Source organism: Amblyomma americanum, chromosome 5 (genome assembly GCF_052857255.1).
Source record: "Amblyomma americanum isolate KBUSLIRL-KWMA chromosome 5, ASM5285725v1, whole genome shotgun sequence".
In the NCBI taxonomy this organism is placed as follows: domain Eukaryota; kingdom Metazoa; phylum Arthropoda; class Arachnida; order Ixodida; family Ixodidae; genus Amblyomma; species Amblyomma americanum.
Window position 1 is genome coordinate 173,638,176 of NC_135501.1, and position 14,657 is coordinate 173,652,832.

The window sequence follows — 14,657 nt, forward strand, 5'->3', positions numbered from 1 at the left end:
TCGAGCAGATGTCGAGGTGTGTCGAGTACTGTCTTGTAAACACACCTCACCAAGAGAAAGCCTAGGAGGGCTTTAACTGCTTTATCGCCTAGTTCTCCTATTTGTCCCTATGTGGCGCCACATAACCGGAAGTTGGGGTAAACGTTGCAGACATTTTGCCTGCAAGTGGGGAATGATTTTACTATTTCAGTTCCCACTCCGTCGCGCACAATATAAATAATATGCAGAAGTATCGCATATCGAGGTTCTCGTCCTTGAAAGATCCCTATAGGCGGACTACTTATTAAAAAAAAAGTCAGAGCACAGCGTCAACAATTACATTTTTTTTTTAACATATCACCTTCCGTTTCAGACAGCGCCAGCGCGAGTCTCCTGCGTGACGTTACATTCAACAGTCTTCACCATGTGGTCTAGGAGCCAGTCAAGTCTCCCGTTTTACATCTATGAAGCAACTCGTTTAAAAACTACCATTAGCGGGCAAGTTAGTGTGCTTACGCCTCCATCACGTGACGGGAAGAAACCACTCAGGTCCCACGTCCTACAGACGACGACGTCAACATTTTTTTTTCTCCTCTGATCACGAGTCACTCGGGTCGGTTTCCACGCGGACGTAAGTCTAAGCTGCTCGCCAACCGGACTCTACTGAATTAAATGAAGTCCCACTCGAAAGCCCGCCACTGGAACTTGATGGGTATTATCAGTTTACGTTCAAGAAACAAATCTTGTTCTTCGCTCGTCTCTGAAAACTTGTCCTTCCAAAGCGATTAACTCTCTTACCCGGCACACTTGAATCGGGTGTCGATCGCCCTCTGCTTCAGTTCCGTAAGCCTTGCTCTAGATGTCCTTTATTGGCGACGCGTTACATGAAAACAAAAGGACAAGGTTTAGGAAAAGTGTGGGGGAGTATGGTGGCGCCACATGGTGGCGGTGGTGGAGAGTTGTGAACACGGATGGCGCATGCGCAGAGCATCACACGTCCCACTGTCTCTGGTCTGTCCCTCGGCCTCTGGTTTATTTGCTTGCGCTCATCTATCCACTCGCCTTCGCTGCTGCCAACGGCTGTGACCGTGTTGGAACGGCCGCGTCACTTCCCGGGGATGCACTGACAAAAAAAAGGGGGGAAGAAGTGTTGCCCCTTAAAACAACGAGGCTACGGAACACTCTGAGTGATGACACAAGGAGGCAGCCGCTAGGATGGTCACAGCGGCGCCGAAGACCTGGAGCTCTTCCCAGACCACATCTGCGTGGATCAGAGAAAACATTTAGGAACAATAAAAACGCCCATCTATCCTCTGCTGAGGTAATAAACATCAACCAAGTTACTTCCAGAGTAGATATGGACGAGGGTAGAGCCCCCTACCACTGTCTTTGTTGCTTAACACGTTCTAGTTCCACTGCAAGACAATAGAGGCCCTTAGCTTCCCACGGTACGCCAGCAAACCTCCCGATCTCATCTCTCCATCCGACCCTACCACTCCACTGTTACGTCTCCGATCCCTTCGAATATACACGTTGTTTCCCTCGTTGTTTCTGTAGTCTGTCATCCGCGTTGCATTTATGGCAGGAGTCCTCTGAAGGACTATAATGACTCTACCGCTCCAAATAACCCTCTCCTGCGACAGTAACAACCACCACCATCATCATCATCAGCCTGACTATGCCCACTGCAGGGCAAAGGCCTCCCCCAGCCTCTCCAGTTAACCCTGTCATTTGCCCTACTATGCTTGCCTTCTCTTGAAATCCAATCCGTTACCCTTAAGGGCCAGCGGCTACCTTGCCTTCGCATTACATGCCCTGCCCAAGCCTATTTCCTCCTCCCGATTTCGACTAAGATGTCATTAACACGCGTTTGTTCCCTCACCCACTCTGCCCGTTTCCAGTCTCTTAACGTTACGCCTATCATTTTTCTTCCCATGGCTCGCTGCGTTGTCCTTAGCTTCAGCTGAACCCTTTTCGTTAGCCTCCACGTTTCTGGCCCGTAGGCGAGTACCGGCAAGATACAACTGTTGTATACTTCTCTTGAGGGATACTGGTAAACTGTCAATAATGATCTGACACAACCTGCCATATGCGCTCCACACCATTCTTATTCCTCTAGGTATTTCCCTCTCATGATCCAGATCAGCTGCCACGACCTGCCCGAAGTAGATGTATTCCCTTACTACATCCAGCACCTCGCTGCCAACTGTGAACTGCTGTTCTCTTGCGGGACTGTTGAACATTACTTTGGTTTTCTGCATGCTAATTATCTACCGTGCTGCTCTGCCTAAATCATTATGCTTTGCAGCTCATCTTCTGAGTGACTTAGCACGGCAATGGCATCAGCGAATCACAGATTACTTAGGTATTCTCCATTCACTCTTATCCCCAACCGTTCGCAATCCAGGCCTCGGAATACCCCTTGCAGACAGGCGGTGAATAGCATTGGCGAGACCGTGTCTCCCTGGCTGACACCCTTCCTTATTGTAATCTTATTGCTGACTTTATGAAGCGGCCCTCTATCTCCGCAAGCTTCCTAATTTTGTCGCCCCCATGGCTCCCTGACGACCGCAGCTACGCTTGCCGTCTATTGCAATCCACTCCATTACCCTGCCCCACTCTGCTCTCTTCCTCTCTCTTAACGTCACCTATCAGTTTCCTTTCCTTAAAAATAGTCCCTGAAAAGGGTATTTGTGGTTGTATATAAAATTCTCGTGTTACGTAGAGTACAGGCCAACCAGCGTTCATGCCGCGTACGAGACCCCTAAAGCGAGCCGATAATTTACAATTTTTAAACACTCGCTTCCGCGCCTAGCGGCGACCTGCAGTGCTGGGCTTTCGCCCGAATCCGCGCTCGTTACGTCACCATCCGCGCTCGTTACGTCAGCGTCCGCGCTCGTTACGTCAGCAGCGGATTGGTTCGCGCGCAAAAAGTGACGAGAGGGCAGGAAAAGGCGCGAAGACCCGGAAATTGAAATTTTGACTATAGATAACATCAGCTTCCACAAAACGCGTCTAACAAATTCTTGCTGGAGGATATTTGTGAAGCGGCGTCCTTTAGCATCCTAGGCAGACCGCACCTTTGTTGATGCCCCCCTTCACAGCCCCTTTAACTCGCTACATTGTCCTCAAGCTAATTTTAAGGCGTTTCCGTTAGCCTCCAAGTACGGATACCAATTGTTGGTTTGTGTTCGTTTTTTCTCTTTAGATTCGCACGTAAGACTTTTCGAAGACATGCATCGCCACGTGCAATTCGCATATACGCTCGGTAATTAATTTAAGGTTAAATTTCTTCCCTCGCGGAGTTTCGGTTCCAGCGATCCAACGAAACGAGAACTTTTAATTGTGCCGTTATATCCGTCCTCACAAATATCCCATTTTCCGCAAACTACTGCAACTAAATTTTCAATACGCAACTTCCGGCGCTGTACAGCTTCGATGGGTTGAAAACGCAGAATCGCGAAGCTGACATCTAACCTGCTCGGCAATTCTGCATAGACCTATAAAGGTATAACACGTAAGGTTCAGACATCGATGAGACGTCTGTACACAAACAATAACCGCCCGTGCCCGACTCAGTTACCTCAGCCATCACGCTGCGAATGCCACCGGATTACTTGAGGATTACCACTCCACATACAGCAGGCCCCGTATCTAACACCAAAGGAGTGCGTTAAGTGCGGCCGTACCAAGCACCGCTGACGTAACGGGTGCGGGACGAGAGTAGTATAGGCAGCAAACGCACCGCAGTGGGTCGGCAGCAACCGCTGCCGTGTGTCACCACCAGGGGTCCGTGGGCTCGGTCTTGTCCTGGATCTCCTCCTTGAGGAGGACCAGGACGACGAAGAGCGCCACTCCAATGATGAGGGCGAGCAGGACCACCACGACGACGGCGGCGATTATGATCTTCTTCTTCTTCTCGGCGTCCATGCCGCCTCCGGCCGCCCCTCCGCCCGTGTCGGCGGTGGACAGCTCCGACACACCCGACATTGCCGACATCTCCGTCATGGCTGGGCCGGTTCCGGTGGCACCGACCCGCGAGGGACGGCGACGTCGGCGAGAAGAAAGGCGGTGCGGTCCTACTACGGGTGGTGCGGTCCGACTACGGGCCGCGACGACGGCGCCTCAGTTCAGCGGCGGTGGAGGGCACCACTGGCCTCCTCGGGTGTGGGCGGCCCGTCTTCGGGCCTGGTACAAGTCCTTCGCGGGGGCGTCTCACCCCCTGTCCCGGGAGAGCCGGGCGTCGTGGCCGCGGCTTGCGGGCGTCTCTGTCTCACTGCACGAACCACGGGGCGCCCAAACAGTCTGGTCCAGGGAGCGGCCAGCGTCGAGCGCGTGCTCGAATTCGTCCATGCGCCAGCGCCCGCTTCGTCCTCATCGTCGCCGCCACTCTGTGTCGATGAACGTGGCCCGCGCTGATGATGACTCGCCGGACCGCTCCACTCGCCCGAACGCTATGGCCGTTCACAACGACCACACAGTGCCCCGAACGCTGCCCTCAACCCGCCTGGCAAACGTATACCGTTACCTTTAGCGGTTTGGACGTCAACAGAGTTTTCTACCCATTTATCTCAGTCATCTAACACACCATTGAAGTACCGTGAAGCAGTCGTGAGCGAGCAGCTGACACGAAAGCCAAGTTACCAAGCCTCGAAAACAGGCCGATCAAGAGTGCTGATGCTGGGCCAGCCTGTACATCACTTAGCAAGCAGCTCAAGAACACGGCACAACAGAAAAAAAGGAACAAACACCATGCAACGCCGCTACTTTTCATGACAGCATGATTTTAATGATGCCTCGATGACGCGCGATGTGAAAGAACGGAATTTGTACGTGACCAACTAACGCGCACCAAACACCAAAGAAGGACGCTGTGACGGCAAGTTTTCCGCCTTCTAAACGAACAGGCGTGTCCTATTCGATCGAGCGACTCGCCGCGACAACTATCGGTCCGCTCACAGCACATTTCAGTTCTGCCATAAGCTGCCGAATAAATTTGAGTGTGTCGACCACGAACTAAGATTCAGGAGAGAGACATTTTCGCTGATCAGGAGTGGCACCACCGCAGACGGTGGCGCCACCTATGAGCTCGGCTTTTGGTCGACATATTTTGGAAAACAACTTTTGGTCGATATTTGGGCTTCAAGGAGACGTAAGCAGTTCGTCTGAAATACTGCAGGTGGCGTGACAGTCTGCTAAACCCCATTTCGGCCCAATTAAAGCGCCAGTTTCTGATACATCGGTTCTACGGAGTGTTACAACTGGTACTATCAAAGAGCTCTGGGACAATCCCTCTCCTTTGCCAAGCCTCGCAGCACCAGGCCAGGTGGTACAGCGATGCCATACACGAGCGTGCAGCCAGCCCAACGGTTCTGCCATTTCGCGAAGCGACATGCACGCAGCGAAAGTTCTCACGCGCGCTTAAACAACGCGGAACACGCCCAAGACACCGGAAGACGCCGCGCATTGCTCGGCGGAACTGGAGTAAAAATGCTATTTGTCAAACACGCACACTTTTTCCAGCCGCCAACAGCGAAATTTCGGAGCAATCTTTTCTTTTTACCTGACAACGCAAAGATTCACAATCATCCAAACCCCGCCTTCAGAGAGCACACCAGGCGAAACCGAAAAAAACTATGGTTCTGTTCAGTTCTTGGAAAGTGCGCAAAAAAAAAACCTCCCGCTAATGGGAAAAAGGCTTCTTTACGGGTGCTATCATATCTATGTACTGGCAATCAGCTCCATCCATTAATGCGATGACCCAATCGTGAGCTTCGGAATTAGACTGATAGCGGAAAGAACGGAGGAAGCGAAATGAGACGGCGTGTAACAGTATGCGCCTTCCATTGCCCCTACTTCTTTGAACAAGCGAGCCAATTGCGTCCAAACGACATCCGAAAGACATCCGAACAGCACCGCCCTTCTCGACTCCTCAAGTGCGGCCGTTGCGGAGGTGTGCGCTTTCGGCCGTCGAGAAAGCGACGATCAGAAACGCATTTACAGCAGTGAAGTAGACGCGAAAAGAGATCTGGACAACTGTGACGCTCTTAATTTGCAGCAGCCATTCTTTCCTCCATTCTAAGGGGAGGGGGTCGAAAGTGCTGTACGATGGGGTCATCGTAATGTGCGAAAGGTTAAATGAGTTCAGTGACCCATTAATGCGAGTGTAAAGGGGGGGGGGGGGGGGGGTGATGGCCATGCACAGTCTTGGTTAAAAGTCTTCAGGCTACAGCGTTCAGCTGCACCGAAATGAGTGTTAATAGAATGCTCCGCACGTGTAGCGGATCATTCAAAACACAAGTCAAGCAGGAAGTTTCTCTACCGCAACAAGAAACCTTCTGCTAGCATTTCAAGGTCATTCGGTATTTAACAGTGCCGTAATGGCGCTGCTATGCGGCTGAAGCGAGTAGCCTTTGGCCTTAATACTTTTGACCGAGACTGCACAAGTGGTGTAATGGCTTACGCAGGTGACCCGGGTGTCAATGGACGGACGATGACGTCACTAAGTATGGTAACTTGACAATGACGTCAATAAAACCGGTCACATGAAGATGTCACCATTTAGTTCCAACCACACAGTCACCCTAGGGCACCCTACGGCAAGCCTTTAACACCTTACGCTATAAAAAAAAAAAAAGAAGAAAAACTTACCCGGACCAGTCAAGACATCACCGCAGTTTTCGATGTTGCGCCGAAAGGAACGCTAGGCGTAAGGCGCACACTACTGAGCAAGTTTACTGAACAAGTTTACAAGTCTATGTGCCGTCGACGGCACATGGCCGTTCCCCGTAACAGTAGCGCAGACAAGTTGGATTCATACACCCTTAATCGCAGCACCATGTTCACGCATAATATCCGCCTTCCGAAAAGACACGTCCAGTAGCTTTGAGCTTTCCCACCTATAAGTTCTCCCTTTTTACTTTCAGCGAAGCTTCAATGATACATTAGGGCGCGCTATGCGACATTAAACGGCGAGCCTTGCGGCAGCCATCTAGGACTTTCGTTAGGCAGCAGGCTTCTCCACACAATCGCACTCTCGCCTTTTTGTCGCGCCCGTCATTAACCTCTTTGTAACCTGCGTCTACGACGGGTATCGGCACCATGAAAGTCGAAGGCGTCCTTTTTACACAGCACCCCGCCCGCTATGGCTTCCCCGCATAAACACCCAACGTGCGGAGGAGCCCGCTTTACAGGCGCCAGAAAGCACCACGAGAAAGCAACCACTATCCGCGAAAAGCGTTCACCGCGCGTGTTCCTCAAAATCGGTTAGACCATCGGATCAAGCGAGCAATATTTCCTCGCATGGCGGATCAAGCGGTACGGGAGAGCAATCGACCGCACAATCGAAGCAGGCTACAGAATCCATTCAGAAAGGGTTTCCAACTGAAACATCGGCCGCTTCTAAACGAAGCGATATGGGTTTGTGTAGGTACTGAACTGACTGCGGCGACGCACGTCAGACTCTCAGTTTGCAGTGACGATCCAAGGCCTGCATGGAAAGCGCACGGATTCGGCCTCGACCGGCAAGCCTTACCCGTGTAAGAAGTCACAGGCACGACAAAGATAGGTTCATTTGTCGAGTAAAGAAGATCGCTCGGCCCCAGTTACCGTGAACTGGAGGAGAAGGGAGGGAGGAAGCAAGAGAGTAACAGTAGTACTAATCATCATCATCATCATCACAATCGAAACTGCGTCTACTGCAGGACAAAACGCCTCTACAATTGACTTCCAGTCATCCCTGTTCTGCGCCGGGCTACAGCGACACCATTTTGTTGCCGTTTTCTTTTTCAATGGCGCAACGGCAACGGGGGCCGTAATGCACCAAATATGCGCGTCGATAAGGACAGGTAAGAGATGCTAATACGCACAAGTTCACAACCACTTAAACCGATAATAGCTCGGTGGAAAAGCGAAGCAAAGCCCGGACGGACTGATGTGTTCGGCCATCAGCTGAAACTGCTCACTGCTGTACAGGGTGTTCAGGAGACACTGCGGTGGACGGGAGAGAGTTATGTTGCGCGTTAGGGGTACGCCGAGGAAAAAGGACAATAAACGCATCTCTCTATCCCCCCTCCCTCCCCGCCTGGCGTATTATGAGACTACGAGTCATGTTGCTGTTTAAAAATATAAAACAGCATGCCGTTAACGTTCAGGGCTCCTCATTTGAAAAGCAAAGTGAAAAACTTCTAACAAACCCGATGTACTAGCATTCGACACGCTCTTGCGAGCAGAATTGCAGCCCCGCATATTCACGCGTCACCTGCGACACGAATGTGAAGCGCTCAGGAGTGGTCTGAAGCTGCACGGCGCGCTGTAATGTCTAACACCGGGCCTCACAGGTGTCGTTTCCATCCGCTAGTCTGAAAACTTATCACAGGGGTAGTCAAGCTTAGAAAAAAAAAAAGAGCTTTGTCAAGGAACATACGCGTATTTGGCTGCGGGTGGTGTATAATGCCTGTATTTCGACTGAGTGCGCAGATGGACTGAAGAAAACCTAAAACGGAATACCAGATAAAGTTGAGTCACAATCTAATCGCGCCAACTGCCTCGGAAAGAAGAAAGGAAAAACCTCAAGTAAAGTTTCGCTGAAAATCTTGGCGACACATTCATTCCGAATGTGTTCGCTTTCGAATAAGTTTGCTTTCCTTCTTGTCGTTCGCTGCACGGAATATCCAGAGCGTAGCGAGTGATTTCCAGAAAAACCGCTATTTTTCCTCAAGCTGTGCGGCAGGAAAGCCGCCGTTCCGACTCATCCTTCTCTTGTTTCAATCTCAACTTGCGTCACGCCCGTGTTTTTCCGTGGAAGAAGCGGAATCAAACCCACGGACGAGCGCTTCTTTTCCAGCCTGTTTTGTAAATTCGCTTTGCTCCCTTCTATCCTTTCTTTTCTCCCAGCCGCGTATCCATCCGCAGAGGTAAACATGTCCTCTGTTCTATTTTCACCCTCCAAGCAATAAAGAAACGAAATGCGCGCGCGGTTTCATAATGCGAGCGACCTGCCGCTCCATCCGAGCTCGGTGCGGCAATACCGCCGGGTGACATTTCGCACTAGCGAAATCACTTCCAGTGAATCCATCCCGTTCACTTCTTCCCCTCAGTCAAACAATTACAACTGGTTTCTGTCTTTTTTTTTTATCACGACGGCCGGAGATAGATTATATTGGGCATAAAAAAAAAAGAAACGTGTTCCAGACCGCACCACTAATAACGACGGCCGGGCAGTCAAGCGACCACGAAAACAATCACCGTACATACCTGAGGAACCTGCCCCACTGCTCTGTCATCAAAAGTCTTTGCACCCTGAATGAAATCACCCGGCGTTCCATTTGTTAGTGCCCTTTTACCGCCTACTACTGCTACTGCTACGACTACTACTCTTACCATTCACCTCTTTACTATCAGCCCCTTTGCTCTAGCTTTTCCCGCAGACACGTTTCTCCTTTCAACGCATCCGTCTCGTTCGTCTCCATAAGCCACACTGACGCCACACACGCGCCACGAACAATACGTTTCCACTCCCTCGCTTCGACTTTCCCGCACAGCCGCAACGCACAAGGAGAAGCAAGCTTCGCAGGCGCTCTACAACTCGGCCCCGGGCGAACAGAACCGGGCTTTTCCCACAAAGCCCGCCGTTCAGCCGGCTCGATCAATGTCGCAGCTTATTTATTCCTCTGCTGCAGCGCGCTCGCTTCTCGGCTTTCAACTTCGCTTTGTTTTCGTCTTTGTTCGGGGAAGGCACGTGAGCCCGCCATTTTTACTGCCTTTGTTTTTTCCGTTAGCGCGAGCGCGCCTCTCTCCCCTACCTACTCCTTCCGTTTCGCGTACAGCCTCTCCCGACGCCCCTTTCCCTCCCTAGGCGCCTTCTCCCGCTTCCGTCGCACTAGCTCGAGCCCTCAGCCCAACCCTCCTCGTACCTTGCAGGCCTGTACCTTTTTCCCCCCGCGCCCACTACTAGCTCGCGTTTCGGGGCTCAGTTTAGCGGCTATTACTAGGCAACGCGACAGGCGGCGGCAGCGCTATGGTGGCCGGGATGGCGATAACGGGCCGTAAATCAATTCATCCCCTCTCCCCCCTTCCACTCGCTTCCCTTTTCCTCTCCCCCCTTGGCGAGCAGCGACGAACGACGGAGGTGGCGACAACCGGCGGCGGGCCCCCGAGACTCGCACCGCCCCCGTAACCCGCAAACGACCGTGCGACAATCGCCTTTCTGTGTGCGCGGGTCGCGGGTACGACAGGTCTCGCCTCTCCCAACTGTCTGCCACTGTGCCTCTGCGCACAGCGAAGTCCATTTCTTCTCACTCTTCCCCCCTTTTTCCCCCAATTTCCCAATAAGACCCCCCCCCCCCCCCCCCCCCCCCGTGTGACAGCCGACCTGGAAGATTTATTTGCTCCCTAAGCGAGGCTAACCTCCCGGTCTCTTTCCTCCGCCTACATTTGTTTTCTGTTCCTGCCTCATGGGGGCGCCGCGACTGTCGTCTGCTTCGCGGTCCCGAGTGCGCCGTCTGCGCACGGCTCGTCGTCTGCTTTCGCGAAAGACGACTCGGAAAAAGACTTGGCGGTCATGGCCACACTCTATAAATGCGCAGAAGCGGCTGTAGCAAGCGTTCTACGCTAAACACGGTCGATATGCGACGGCAGACTGTGCTCGTACGAGAAACGAACCTGGGTGTCAAGCAGGGGATCCTGTAGTTAAACGCGCAATCCAGATAAACAGCGAGCTTAGTCGAAGTGAAGACGTCCACGGCCGTAATGGATGTGCCCAGACGACGACGCAGAAACGTGTTTTATGGTTACACATATAAATGTAAATTGTGGGGTTTACCATAAAGAAGCAACACGTGGTATACGAGGGACGCCGCAGTGGAGGGCTTCGGATTAATTTAGACCCCTCGGGGTTCTTTAATGTGCGCTGACATAGAACAGCGCGCGGGCGCCATTTTGCGTTTCGCCTCCATCAATATGCGGCTACCGCGACCGGGTTTGAGCCCGGGTCCTCCGGCTCATTAGCCGAGCGCCTTAACTAATGAGCCACCAAGAAATGTGGCAACCGCGTCCCAAGAAAAACCGCGGTAACACATCAAGTAGTTAAACAAACAGACACTGAACGCTACCAGTCAGCCCCAAGTAAACTTGATCGCCAAACTGGAAAGAGACTGCGGTATCAGTTAACTAGTAAATAACTGAGGTGCACCCGAGTCTAAACCACTACAGTACTTCATACAAGCCCTCACACCAGTTTGCTCAACTGACAAGGCCGGTAGGTTAAGTACTTCAGTTAATAATAATAATAATTGGTTTTTGGGGAAAGGAAATGGCGCAGTATCCGTCTCATATATCGTTGGACACCTGAACCGCGCCGTAAGGAAAGGGATAAAGGAGGGAGTGAAAGAAGAAAGGAAGAAGAGGGCTCCGGAATAATTTCGACCACCTGGGGATCTTTAACGTGCACTGACATCGCACAGCACACGGGCGCCTTAGCGTTTTTCCTCCATAAAAACGCAGCCGCCGCGGTCGGGTTCGAACCCGGGAACTCCGGCTCAGTAGTCGAGCGCCCTAACCACTGAGCCACCGCGGCGGGCTAAGTACTTCAGTTAAATTAGATTTTGAGGCCGACCGATGACATTAAATGGCATTACACGTCAGCACAGAATCGTTTGCAAGCGAGAAAAAAAAAGAGAGAGAGACTTACAGCAAAGGAACTCTGAACGAAGTGATAAACTAAGATAATTATTGACTGTGATTACGATGATGGTGATGGCTTCACACTGCTGGTTTCACAATGCAAAACTGCTGCGGTCGTGACCTTCTTGACCATACCCGAAAGTCAGGAAAGGGGAAACAACAAGCAGATAGGTCAAACAAACTGTACTTTCCAACGGCGTTGAATGTAGGAAGACACAACTCACGGCAGTTGATCCAAAGGAAATGCATCTGCGTCGGCCGTCTGCAAAGAAATAAGCTTCTTTGCCCCCCCCCCCCCTCCTTCACCATCACCACCATGCGATATGCCATTATTTTCGGTCTGAACACACAAATCATGGTGCCTACAAAACGCTAATGCCGAACGAAATACAAAACAGTTTTGCCACAACATGTAGACTGTTCACCTAGGCGCCAAGCTGGACGGGATGAATAGCATTCTCAAAGAAAACTGCAACGTAAAAGCGTTACGCTCACTGCAACAAACCAATTTCCAGTCATAGCGCTTGGTAAATCGATCCAATTAAGGACTGATCCGCGCTAGCCTGCAAATCTAGACGCCCCCCCCCCCCCCCCCCCCCCCTTCGCCGGGCAACCTCTTCATTTTTCCTTGAGCAGCCATGCCCTCACAGTGGCTCAATATGAATTTCACTGCCCTGGCCCGAGTTTTGAGGCCATAAATAAAAACTGCACTTCTCCGAAGCGTTCACCGAGCACTCTGTTACCCCGCTCTGCCACCAGATTAAGGGTCGTCCAACGAGACGCTCGAGAGGGCCCTAAAAGAGCTTTCTAACGACTTAATTTTTTCTACTTCGTCATTACTTGTTCAAGAAGCGGCGACATTCGTAACAGACGGCAAAGAAAGTCGAAGAGCAGCACCTTCAGCTTTCAAGCAGCACGTGAAAGCAGAACTCTTATTTCTGTCTGCCTTTTTTTTCCCCTTCGTGTCCCGTTGCAGTACTTCTCCGTTGCTTCGAATTTATTTTTTTTTTGTACTACATATGTCCTCTCTTTTCCTGCGGAGGTTAACATACGATGATCGATCCAGAAAGCTCGCCGCCTGCAAAAGCACACCAAGAGATCCGCATAACTTTTTCACGATTCCTCGGTTATTTCTCTCCCTCTGTCCCTTCCCGTCTGCACCTTTCGACCAAGCAGACGACCAACGCGAACACGGTTTCTTTATCGCTTCGGTGTACGCGTACATATATCTCAGGAAAAGGCTCTGAAACGCTCGCGAATCCAGAGAGGAAAGTTTCGCTCGTGAACTACGGAGGTGTAGTGTGGTAATCTTCATCGATATAACCACTGACATGCGTCGCGTGCTGCCGCTCTCAAGGACGAAGAAGTTGTTCGCTGCCTTGCTCTTTCGCCACGCCTGACGCTTCGCTGCGAGTCTCCCCTGAGCGGCTGGAATCATCTGGGTTCACCGAATAAACACACCCCTACAATTGGTGCAGGTGCTGCTGGGTACGTTCCCGTCCACCCTGGAACTAAGAAGCCGCACGTTACCCTCTGCTTCCAGCATGCCGGATGACACTGCCACGACATCGTCGCCCCTCCCAACCACCGTGCTGTGTTCTGGAGCTCTACGGCAGCGTGATCCGTGCTTCTTCAGTGGCACAGCCGACCAGGACGTCGACGATTGGTTGGCGGCATATGAGCGCGTCAGTAGCTACAACAGATGGGACGACGCTATCAAGCTAAGCAATGTAATCTTTTATCTGACTGACGTGGCGAACCTCTGGTTTCGCAACCATGAGGCAGACCTGCCATCTTGGTCTGCATTTAAAAAGAATTTTGCAGAAGTGTTCGGCCGCCCTGCAGTTCGCAAGCTCCGGGCAGAACAACGCTTGCGTGAGCGCACTCAGCAAGTCGATGAGTCGTTCACTAGTTATATAGAGGACATCGTGGACCTATGCAAGCGTGTCGATCCGCTAATGACTGAAGCGGATAAGATCGAGAACATCATGAAAGGCATCTCTGACGACGCGTGCCAAATGCTCTGGGTAAAAAATCCTGCCACGGTGAGTGACGTGATCAAGCTTTGCCAGAGCTACGACGTGCTTCGTAAGAAGCGCGCTTCTACCCGGCGGTCCGGTGTTAGAGACGACGCCATCTCTACACTTGCGCTGGGCGGTTCTACCCCATCAGAGGACAGCCCTTTACTTCAGCAAATCAAAGCCTTCGTTCGAGAAGAGGTCGCCCGCCAGCTATCGCTGGTCCCTCAGTTACAGGATAGTGGCCGCCTTGTTCCTGACATGGCTCCGTCTTTGGCCCCTACCATACGGCGTGCCGTTCAAGATCACATCGCTGACGTTCTTCCTCCCAGCTCCATGCTCCCGCCCAGCCCTGTGCTGCCGCCCAGCCCCGTGCCAGCGCAAGTAACGGCACCACTGACTTACGCCCAAGTTGCGGCCAGGCCGCTCATGCCATCAGCATCTCTTTCCTACCAGGCCGCTCCTTCCAACCTTCCTTCGCCTTTGCCTGGGTCTGCATTCCATGTCCCTATTCCAAGGGTACGCCAACGCCCTACGAACCCTTGGCGTACCGCGGACAATCGACCAATCTGCTACTCTTGCGGGCTGCCGGGCCATGTCGCACGCCTTTGCCGCCAACGCCTTCCACCTTCTCGACCTGAACTATGGAACTACTCCTACAATACAGACCAGCCCTCGCCGAGAAATCCGCCCAGTTCCGAATTTGTATCTCGTGACAATCAAACGTACACAGCTCGCCGATCACCTTCCCCTCGTCGCCGTTCCCCGTCCCCACTCCGACGTTCTACCGGCACCGTTGAGGGAAACTAACAGTCGCAGTTCCCGGGGCAAGAACTGCGCTTGGTTCGAACTCTTCAAGTCCTCGGTGTTCTCCCACTAACGTAATTCAAGTGTTTGTCGACGGCGTCGCAGTACTCGCTCTAGTCGACACGGGCGCTGCCGTATCAGTCATCAGTGAAGCTCTTTGCCGTCGTCTTC

The 14,657-nt window shown here is 52.1% G+C and overlaps 1 protein-coding gene and 2 long non-coding RNA genes across 3 annotated transcripts in view; 1 reads left to right on the forward strand and 2 right to left on the reverse strand.

The window, feature by feature from the left end:
- The window catches only part of LOC144133042 (sodium/potassium/calcium exchanger 4-like), a 59,595-nt gene that overhangs the window by 14,231 nt on the left and 30,707 nt on the right, over positions 1-14,657 (forward strand). The gene's annotated exons all lie outside the window — the stretch shown is intronic.
- On the reverse strand, positions 1,126-4,070 carry LOC144133050 (uncharacterized). Its single transcript, XR_013314972.1, has 2 exons — positions 3,725-4,070; positions 1,126-1,240 (listed from the first exon to the last, which is right to left on the reverse strand). It is a non-coding gene; the product is annotated as an uncharacterized LOC144133050 (long non-coding RNA).
- LOC144133051 (uncharacterized) overlaps positions 4,236-14,657 on the reverse strand; it is a 32,727-nt gene continuing 22,305 nt past the window's right edge. The window contains exon 3 of the long non-coding RNA XR_013314973.1: positions 4,236-4,370. This is a non-coding gene — a long non-coding RNA (uncharacterized LOC144133051). The remainder of the gene's footprint in view (positions 4,371-14,657) is intronic.